The sequence below is a fragment of the Lepeophtheirus salmonis genome, chromosome 4, assembly GCF_016086655.4.
Source record: "Lepeophtheirus salmonis chromosome 4, UVic_Lsal_1.4, whole genome shotgun sequence".
Taxonomy (NCBI): Eukaryota; Metazoa; Arthropoda; class Copepoda; order Siphonostomatoida; family Caligidae; genus Lepeophtheirus; species Lepeophtheirus salmonis.
In genome coordinates, this window is record NC_052134.2 from 10248613 (window position 1) to 10260514 (window position 11902).

Below are 11902 nucleotides of genomic sequence, written 5' to 3' on the forward strand. Positions count from 1 at the left end.
AAGTGAATAAATGTTGTTTTTAAAAAAAAAATTGTATTAGCGGAGCTACAACCATTTTACACCCCCCCCCTACGGACGCCCCAGCCATATCATATAATATGACACTCAAACTCATGTCGGTCAACGTAGCTCATTATTGCTCCAAGTGTGAAAAATAATTTTCGTTTTAAAGAATTAAATTCAATACGCATGAATTAAGACAAATGATGACACTATTAAATAATACTTTTATACATATAAAAGTTGTTTTTCAGGACATGTTATGTTGCAATCATTTTGAAATTTTTGTGTTTAAGCTTTCAAAAACACCAAATGTTTGTCTATAGAGAATTTTCACGTGTTGTCAGCATTTTTGATGTCGGTAATTTCGGGGCCTAAAAAACCAATTTGGTTAACAATAAAAACCCTTTTTCATGAATTTTAAGGAAAATAGTCAACTGTTACATGTTAAAATGGGACACACAAATAAAAGGACTTGAACCTCACTCTCTAGCAAAAATATATAACTCTATTTCCTAGTTATCTGGTTCGTCTCGTAGGCTGGAGGGCCGCAGCTCTTCCTCCCAAAATTAAGGAATTTTTACTTTTTATACAATGTTTTTTGGTCAGGACTAAAAAAAAACAAAAAAAACCCTGCAAAATCAGGGAAAAAAATATATAATGAAAGATTTTATTTACAGAAATTAACAAATGAGCGCATGAACGATTTTTTAAAGAAATGAATAGATGAACGGTAAAAGTATGAACCAGTTCAAGCTTGATATTATGTAAATATAATAGTGGCTCTTTTATTTAATTTCCAAGAGATTCAATTTCATAGTCAAAATGAATTAATCCTTTATAGGGTAATATACTTTACTGGATACAACCCCCTATTGTGGCCAACCCGACAATAATTCAGGGTACAATTTGGGTGTTGTGAGGGTCTCAAGTATTGGCGGAGGGTTGCATCCCATTTTGGGAGCCAGTGGTACTTGAAAACACCCCCAACATTCGGGGTTTATGAGGGTTCTTAGTAGTTACTAAAGTATCGGCAGTACCCGAAAACATCCCCATCATTCGGGGTATACAATGACAATTCATAAAGTGTATGCGTCGTTTCTTCATAAACTCATACGAAATGGTTTTATACGAAATTGTTGTGATATACAATGTCCAAATAGGAAAATGTTTTATACAAAATGTCCTTATATGAATATGTTTTATACAAAGTTACCGTACACCCCTTTATATGGCAAACTATGAAGGGTTGGCTCAAAAAATATAATTTTTCTAGCAACTGGTTGTTTTTAGTTTTAAATTCGAGTATTCAGAAAAAATTCTATTTTACTTTTTTTTAATATGATTACATTTGGCACCATTGAACGCTAGGTTGTCCAAATTTAGATGCATATTTTTAGTTTTAATTCGAATAAGTATTATATGCTTAATTTTGTTTCCACCCAGACACATACTGCGCATAGACACATAGGGGGATGCTACACCCTCCTCCCTTGATGAAAAATCTGTTGTCAAATCAGTTGAAAAGACAACGGGTTTCTTCCTAAAATATGTTGTCAAATTTGTATTTTGTCACAATTTATAAATTAACAACATTTTTTTTTCTTAATAAAAAATATCAAATGTCTTTTTAAAAAAAAGGTAATTCAAAAAACATTTCGTCAAATATCAAATTTTCTTTCCTTCCCAAAGTGTGCGTGCAGGGAAATCCCCAAATGCTGAGTCAAGGTAAAAGCTTGTCTCTGTTGACTGCATCTCATCAAGGGAAAAGAGTGTATCACTTATGTGGAAGATAACCACTTAAGGTTTCTTTTTATTCAGGGCTTGTCTTGGTGTCCTCTTGTAACTCTTAAAGTCAAGGTCCTCACGAACAAGCCTTCTCATGTTGCTTCAGTCCATGTCAAACTCGCATGAGTTTCTATTGATCGTGCCCTTCCCCTTTTTCTCCTCAATGCCATTTTTGACAGCCTCCACGTAGTGTAATACTCTCAGGAGCCTTAGCAGCCCCCCCCCCTCTGCAAGGTTTGGTAAACAATCTTCTGGAAACACCAAGGTCGCGACTGATTTCTGTCGATGTCTTGCCTTGTGAGAACGGGCTATAATTTAACTTCTACGCTTCATCTCATTCTTTGGAATTGTTGTGACTCAAAGGCTTTACAAGTTTGTTTTTTATAAAATGCAGTCGCTCTAATTGAGTTAAACGACCAATGTCTGGAGGAAGCCTAATTACTTAATATATTTTAAATAATTGGATTTAAGACATAATACACGAAGTTTGAGTGCACATTTAAACAATTCTGGAGGAACATGGTTAATAGAAATTCAAGGCTAGACCATCATGTAATCATACATGCAAGAATTTTCAATTTGATGTATTGTACCGCCTGCTGGGCAAGAGAGACAGATTTTAACAAAACACAAAACCTCTCAAAGTCTATGACGTCACTATTGGTAGAATTTTCTATTTGATGTATCTTACCTACTGCTTGTCAAGAAATACAGATTTTTGACAAAATACGCAACCACTCATACACTATGACGTCAATATTAAAAAGCGTGATGGAAGTCAAATATCAGTTGTACACACGTTATGGCATAACCTTGTATTTCTATTAACCTAGCGGAGAAAGAAAAAGAGGAAAATTAATATCCATTCTTAAAGATATCCTCCAAATAAAATTCCATGAAAGGAAGACAAACAAAGCTATGACTTGAAAAGAGACTCTTGGAGGGGAGGAGATAAGTCGACCAACAACAGAAGAAGAAACTGCTTCCAGCATTCCTTCCTCATCTCCCGGCTCATAAAAATAGATTCAAAACAAAAAGCTGTGTTGCATGGGAACGACATCAATGAACCAGGACTCATCCTCATCCTTTGGAGAGGTTTGGGAGTCAAAGGACTTTCGGAATTATTTTCGAAGGTCTGAATCACTACTTAGAACAGACAATACAAGGAACTCATAACAGAAAAGTATTTTTCCCTCGTCTTCGGAATCCCCGAGTCCCTTCTCATTAAGGTCCAATGTCCATAGTATATCCAGAATACTCTATGTGGCGATGGAATGAATAGCTCCCTCTTTTCTTTGGAGAAAAAGAGGAGCACTCTCGTTTTTCTCTAAGTACTTACTGGCAAGGAAATTATTATTCCTAAAAACATGATAGATGGTCAAAACTCGTCAGTCGATCCTTAAATCTTGAAAGGAAGACTCCGTTTCAATAGAACACCTCATGCCCGCGTTTACTTGAGAATTTTCTTTTGCTGTAAAACATTTGCATCCTCCAACTAGAAATGACGAGAACAATTTTCTACAATCTTATCTTGCAGTCTGCAGTCCACTCCTTTAATTGATCCTTTCTCATCCCATTCAGAATAAGGGCGGACGTAGAATTTGCTTCAACAAGATAAACAACAAAAGAGAGCTCAACATTATTTACTTAACCTTAAGAAATTCGCTATTGATTAATGTTCGCCATAATGATGATCAAGATGAAATACTTAATAACTTTGTTATATACATCTTCTAGAGTCAATGGATTCACTGATTCGCTGACAAGAGCCAATCTAAACACTACCTCATTTTTAACAGCAAATGAAAAGTTGTATTGTCTTAAGCGAGCATAACATTAGCCCTGATATGGTCCTTCAAATAAAATATGTCAATTTTCATTCTTTTTTGTGACTATCATCTGTGGCCCCTCCAATCCAAGTGTAATTTTCGAGGGTCAATAAAAATAATTTGTTCATAGAAATTGACAATAATTCGCCAAAGAATACAAATGTAATCCGCACTCAATTTTGAGAAAAATCCTTCTAGCTTGCTTTTGTGTTGACGCTCCACATATGTATAATGAAAAATCAACTGTGTCTTAAGTGGTAAAAAAGTAATCATTAAAGTACATTTAACATATAAATTGCTAAAAATGAACTAACTTGACTATTAGATTGATTTATATACTGAAATTCAGTTATGTTGAAGTAATTAATTATCATAAAGACCAAGGAGTTTCAAATGCATACTTTGACTGAATATTTGGTGCGTCAACATAAAAACAACCTTCAACAAAAATCCACCAAGGAATGTCCAATTTATTACTTTGCTTAATATACATATAAATGCATGTATAAACTCATGTATAGCATGCATCTGGTGTTACCAAGAGTCTTAATTCACTAGTCCTATAAATATCGCTCCCGCCTTCTCTTTGCTCTCTGCGAAATGATCATCCCTCCATATCGGGACTCCTGTAACGAATTTAAAAGTAGAGGAGGAATATTCTATTACAATATACACACAGTACTACTGCAACGAGGTTGGGTGAGGGTGGGATAAAGCTTTAAACCAAGTAGTGAAACGACCACGAAAACAATAAACAGGTGAAAATTGTTTTGCTCGAAATTTACTTTTTTTACATTATTTAGCTATTATTTCTACAATAACAACTCTAGCTATAAACGAGAATTTATTCGTGTATAAATAAAAATAGCTAGATTTTTACCATAAATGTAGAAAGTACAATACTGAATAGATTATAATTCTAGTATTAATAAATAACTATTAACTATAGTTTAGTTATTTGAGTTACAAATTATGTGAGGTGATAAGATGAATATATGGGAGTACTCCTAGAATGTTCGACTTTTACAGCTCTGCAACTTGTCCTTTAAAGGAGTGGATGAGCTTTAAACCATATCAAGAGTAATTTTAGAGAATAACTCTGCTAGTCAATTGACCCCTACAAGTACTGTATGGCTGTGCTTCGCACTGCCGGATGATACCTACTAGAACATTAGTTTAAATGGGTTCTATTTTTTAGATTAGTTCAATTCTAAAATTCATCATACTCCTCCTAAACATGGAACCGAGAATGTTTGACTAAGTCGCCGACAATCAGGAATATAGCCTTACAATGCATGCAATTTAAATTATTGGAAGAGATTGAGTTCGATGAAGCTTTTTCGTTCTCTTCAAAATGCGTCTTCGCATTATCAAAAAGATCGTCTGCCCCCTTGGAGGACAGGTTGCAAACCTTACAGATTAAAAGATCCAAAGACTCCAAAAGATTATTCTTGTCAAATGACATAATTTATTTATAATTTAAAAGTAATATACTTAACTAAATACGTACGTAACTATATAGAGACTAGAATATGATATAATACATATAAGATAATTATAAACAGAAACACCTGTTATCGTTTTCAGTATAAATAAATGAATGAATTCATAGGAAAAGCGACATCTAGCGAAAAAATGTAATAAATACTGACCATACTATTTTCTCAGGCCAACGGTCGTGTTTCGCTATTTGGTTTAAACTTTTAGTGTGGGAGAATGGTCATTTTTATGAAGTAGTTAATTTTGGAGTACATCACCGGCGGTAGAATATATTTGTAAGTGGGGGAGGGGGCAAATTATGTAATGGTGACGTCACCAGGGCTTCCGAAAATTATTTTTTGGGGGAGGGGCAGGGCCGTTGGACTTTTTGAAAATTTTGACATAATATTATTGTTGTTCTAGAAATCCTAAATTAGATAAGAATTTTTCTTTAATTTTATACTTAAAATTTTTGGGAAAGGACTAAATTTAACCGAATAACCATACTCTTTTGCGATAATTTTAGAGTTTGAACAAACAAATATTTTTGTACCTCGAAAATTATTATATTTAATTTTTTTTTGAGAAGACAAATATTTTTTATTGTGATAACCATACAATTCCCTAAAAGTGGGGGTAGGGGTAATAAAATCTATGGTTCCGGCACCATTAGGATATATTTCCCCTATTCCCTTTGTTACAGCTGTACTGGATATACATATTTCGGACAATTATTGACTGTTTAAATTTTCGGAAGGAAATAAGGTTCCTCCAAAAATATTGTTATTTGACAAAAAAAAGTTTTTTTTTTTTTTTTTTTTTTGGGGGGTTAATATTTGACTACATAGCTCATGTATTTCAAAAGGAAATGCATTGAAATTTAGTTTAAATATTTACAAATGCGCTTTTACATCTTATTTCACAAAATCAGCACCGTTGGTCTTCACGCAGCTTCAATCTGAAGCTATAGAAACCCTTTGGACGAAGTCCCTGGAGATGGTCCTCAATCCAGGTCCACATTAGCCTTCAGGATATTTATAGATGGGTAGATGACCCATACTACCTTCCTTCCAATGGCTGCCAGATGTCAAAGTCAAGATTGTTGGGATTGGGGGAGGATGGGCCCACATTTTTATCTCCCTGAAGTGGCCATGTTCTTAGAGGACCACTTTTGAGTCTTCATCCCTGTCTGGCTTGGTGCTCTATCCTGCTACCAGACATAGTTCCTTGTCTGAATATATGGCTTCCAGGCAGGGTTTCACCTTTGTCGCCATGACCAAAAAGTACTCAGACTTAATCCCACAATCGGGGCTAAAGTCCTTGGGCGAACTTCCACAATGTTAGTAATGGTTGAGAATGGTACTTGAGCTCTATGATCCTCCGTTAATTGGCCTCCTCCATCTTTCCCATTGGCCAGAGAGCAAAAGTCAACAAATAAAAATTTTTTGCTCCTCACGTTGACTACCTTATACTAAAATGTGAACCGAGAATATTATAATTTATAGGATTGTCAATTTACAGACCACGTAAAAAAATAAAGTAACAGTTAGTTTTCACTAATCTGTAACTCTTTCATTATGATAATGAATTTTTGGTGATATAAATATAATTTGCGGGGTCTCAAAAGGATTTATCAGAATAATTTCTCGATAGAAAGGAGAACAATTCGCAAAGGAATACAAATGTAATTCAGATTACATTTTGGGAGAAATCATTCTAGCTTAGTTTTGTACTGATAGAACACATATTCTCTTTTTCTATAGTGAATTTAGAGTATCCTACTTAAATACTCCATGCTATAAGTAATAAGTCATACTAACTTATGAAGATATAATTATAAGATGGATGTATCAAATATTTGCAGATTCTAATTAATGATGATACCGTCTACTAAATCTAAAAAATAAATGAACTATTTCAAGGACAAATCTACATATTATTTAATAATTATTCTTTCAATTTGAATACTACAAAATATTTACAACTTCCCTTTGAGTTATTTAAATATATATTAAAATTATAACCTCTGTCTGTATTATAAATAGGTACCCAAAAATAATAAAAAATTGTGCTACAAAAGTTTAAAAAAAGGAATAAAACGTTGGAACAATGTACTTTCAGAAGCAAGTTATTCATTTAATAGAAACACCCCCATTACATTTTTAGGGCGTCTGCATGGGTTGGGCTGGAGGGCTGCAGCCCACCCCCTCATGCCAAGAAAACAAAAACAAAAAGAATGGAATTTGTGCTTTTTACCAGAAAATAAATATTAGAATTTTGTTTTCAAATAATTAAATATTTGAAATTGTTTATAATTTTTCAATTTTTTTCCACAAATTTAATTTTCTCCTAATATCTATAAATTATTGAAATTTTTCTATGGAAAATTAAATATTTTTCAAAAAATATGAAATTTGAAGTTTAATTTTTAAATTTTTTTTTCCAAAAAATTTAATTTTTTGAATATACCTATGAATTTTTGAAATTTATTTAAAAAAAAATTTAATTTCTTGTAAATAACTGTGAATTTTTTAAACTTTTTCCAAAAAATTTAATATTAGAAGTTTAATTTTTGAAATTATTGTCCAAAAGTTTATTTTTTCAAATTTTCGCGTCTGAAAAGGAGGGTTGCTATATGTTGAGGTCCCAAAAATCCGGAAAGTTGTCTCTCAGGTAGGCTTGTGTCATATTGAGTGAAAAAAATGGGTCCGTGAATTTGTCTCTTACCCTAGTATCACTTTCTTATCCAGAAGTTCGATGTAAGTATCTGCATTGAGCCACTCCTCCCTCCATAAAAATAGGACCTGTGTTGACCACTGAACTTTTTGTTCGGAAGACATGTTGCACTGAAGCTAAGACATTATTTGGATGTTTCGTTTGTGATGTAGCAGCTGTTCTGCTTCTTCACAGTGGCATCATTGGGCTTGAAACAATTCAGAATTTTCTTTGCTACTTCCAACTATTTCAGTTTGCTCTGTTCAGAGATAATATGTGATTTTACACCAATGTCATTCAGGATTGAAAATAATAAAATGTGTACTACTAGATAAGATCAACCCTGAAGTTATAATATTTTCCAAGCACAAATGCAATTTTAAATGTAGAAGGCTCTCTTCTTTATAGGAGTAATACATTTTCTTCCACCAAAATCATATAATCGGCAGCTGACATTAATAAGGGTATTAATTAATAATTAAGTAGTATCTCACTCCTGTCTTCTCCTGGCGCTCTCTTTTCCTTATAAAAATGTATACTCTATGATATCACATATTGTTTTGTATGTATACATTATTTTGTAAATGTTGAGAGTTACTTTATAATCATAAAGTTCTAAATTTAAATTACATATATGGTAGTTATATATATATACATATAAGACCAAAGAATGTAGCAAAAAGGGGAAATCACATCCTCCAATGACGATGCAAATACCCTTCACAACTACAGGGTGAGTCAAACTAACTTCCTTTTTTCAAAGGCAAATAAAACAAGTTGTTTAATTCAAAAAGGTTTTATTTTTGTTTTATAATGAACGTAAATCATTAAAGTTTTGTTTTACATAGCTTTAAAGATCACAATAGTTAAATGGCGTCCCCCAGAATCTTTACACTCGACAAACCGTTTTGTGGTACTTTCTATGACCCTCACTAGCGTATCGGCAGGTATATTGATCACTTCCACTCTGATATTGGTATTCAAATCGGCCAGGCTTCTTGGACGGTTGACATAAACTTTGGATTTCAAGAAACCCCACAAATAAAAATCACAGGGAGCTAAATCCGGTGAACAGGCTGGCCATTCCAAATCACCCCTTCTTGAAATCAGGCGCCCCGGAAAGTGTTCTCCAAAACATTCATTGAAGCCCTTGAAGTGTGCGCCGTTGCTCCGTCCTGCTGAAACCAAATCTCCCTTAGGTATAATTCCTCAATTTGCAGGACAAAAAAATCAAGTAACATCTGAACATAACGGTCTGAATTTACTGTAACTGTGACCTAATTCTCTTCAAAAAACCAGGGGCCGATAATTCCAGCAGAGGAAATTGCACACCACACAGTGACCTTTGGTGAATGCAACAGCCTTTGATGTAATTCTTGTGGATTGGTATCAGACCAGTAGCACATGCTTTATCTATTGACGCTTCCCGACGCATTGAAATGACTGAAATTAAATGACTGCATTACGAAAAAAACTTTACGCCTGCCTCTTTGAAATGAGGCCACGTGCGCTCCTTCAATTCAACTACAAACCAAGTGCCACAAACTATAAAAAAGGAAGTTAGTTTGACTCACCCTGTATAATTATATATTTTGTACATATAAATGTGTAAATGATGTACATATGTGAACTTATTTGTTGCTCTTATCACTAACTATACTTTTACAAGTACTCCTACATTATAGATCGTGATAATTTAATCTTTTTTGCCTTAACTTTATCTTTCAAGACATAGAGCACTTGACAAATAACTTTATGAATTAATTATATACGAATGTTGTTGTTTTTAAAAATGTATGTACATGATAATGTATCATTGGTACTCCATATTATTGGCCTTTGCAAATCATAGGGGAGATGAATATACGTAAATATTTACAGCTTTATGTTCATAACGTCTAATTATCGTTAAATTAAATTAATTGTGGACAAAATAATTTAAAAATTACTTTCTGAAGTATTTCTTCGGTATAAATGAAGAGATACACAAGTTCCATGTCACTAATTAAATTAGAAAATTATAAAAGCCGTTTTTACTTCTACACGTTTTTATTTTGTGCCATTTTTATGGCAAACTTTTGAAGCAAAAGTTTGTAATTCAACAATTTTCTATACTTTATATTCAATATGTTCCCCTCTATTCTGAATGATGGCTTCAATACGGGGACGAACAGAAATAAAGCTGGCTTTGATAAAGTCCGAGGACAAGTTGTTCCATACCTCCGGGATCACGGCCTTTGAATAAGAAGTCTTGTTCGTCTTGCCCTCCAAGACGCACCAAACAGCAAAGTCCCGGGGGTTCACGTCGGTTGAGGACGAAGGCCAGAAGTTTGCAAGCCAGAAGGCAGCCATTTTCCCTCTGAAGAAATGCTCCACCTTCTTGGACGTGTACCGAGGCGCTGTCATGGTTAATCACATAGTTGTAGCAGGGGAATGTGCACTTCAATATATGGTATCTGACAACCTTGTAGTTGATGTCCATGTTGATTTTCTCGTTGGCCAGGAAGAAGTAGGGAGGCATCATGCTGCCGTCAGACACCACAAAGTAGAGGACCCTGACTTTAACTGGATTTTTGGTCCTGAATGTTCCCTCGACCTGAGCTCTTCATTCAGCCAAGAATTTCTCTTGTTCTTAGCGCTTCTGAGCCTATTCTCATTTACATTACTGCAAATTCGATATTTTCTTCTATTTTTGTTGGATAAAGGTGTTAACATTTACAATTATTTTTTCAGTTTTGTCTCCTTATTTGAAAGACAATCATAAACTCATATCTACAGTTTTTCTGCAATGTGTTTAGATTTTCAATTTTTCTTGTAAGGTTGTCATAGATTTTCGTTTAGAGAGTTGCAGTGTCTGGAATACATTGTGTATGTTATGTACAGGTTAGCTGTAAATAACAAATTAATCAGGTCAGAAGCTGACAGTCCGTTTTTTTATATGGACTTTTCAAATTAGAGAAAATCAAAGAAGAACATCAGGGACCACAAGAAATTCCCTATTTATTTTGATTCAACTCAAATGATTGTAATCTACTCCAATAGAAAAAGAACAAGCTACGAAACATAAATATTTACAATATTGTGCAGAGGTACTATGTTGTCGTCAGAGCCCTATAAGAAGAGTTTCGTCGCAATATTTCAGTGCCCCCTTGTAACAGATATCAAATTGCCGAAAAAGAACTCGAAATCAATCAATGGTTGCAAAAAAATAATTTTCTTGAGCTCATATACACGATTAATTATTATAAGAAAAGGGGAATAATTACTTTCATAATAATTTCTTTAATTTACTTTATTTCTTACACACATGCTTCGGCTTCCGAAAGTAGAAGAAGCTATTCTATTTTCTTTGATAATCACAGTTTATATTCATAAATGTATGTCCAATATTATTATCTTAACATACTTAAACACAGTTAAACTTAAAGTTACATGACATTTGGGGACATTTCTAGACGACTTAATTAATGGAACTGCCACTCCCTTTATTGAGTTTACAATTTTTTTCATTTTTTTTGAACTGATTGATATAAGATTTGAATAAAGCCTCTATTTTTCGTCCAAACAGTTCTTGACACAATAGATTAATCCTCCATTCAAGGACATATAGTTCTTCGACAAAAGCAATGTATTAAACTTATTCGCAGACGTATTAGGGTCAATGAAAAAGATTTTGCACTTTTCACAGTGAGTATGATTTTGAACCGTTTTTGAAGACAGTACCCAACCAAATATTATAGAGTTCATTTTAGCCATGTCATGAGGATTAATAAGGATGAATTCATTTTCTTCTCGAAATTCGTCATGAATACTTTTTTACTCTTTCAAAGACACGAGGAATGTAGAGTTGGTCATCTTCTGGTAGTTTTGTTATTGCTCTCTGATGTATATCATAATTCGTATGCATTTACAGTATATGTTAAGATTTGTAAAAATGAATTAATCCTTCTGGCCTTTTGTATGTAGCATGTTTTTTGGTGAGCACTCTAGAGACTAAAAAAAAATATTACAAGGTTCAATTTTTGAGGGGTAACATATAACAATAATGCGTAGTTATACAAAACTTATTTAGTTTTCAAAAGGTTCATTTT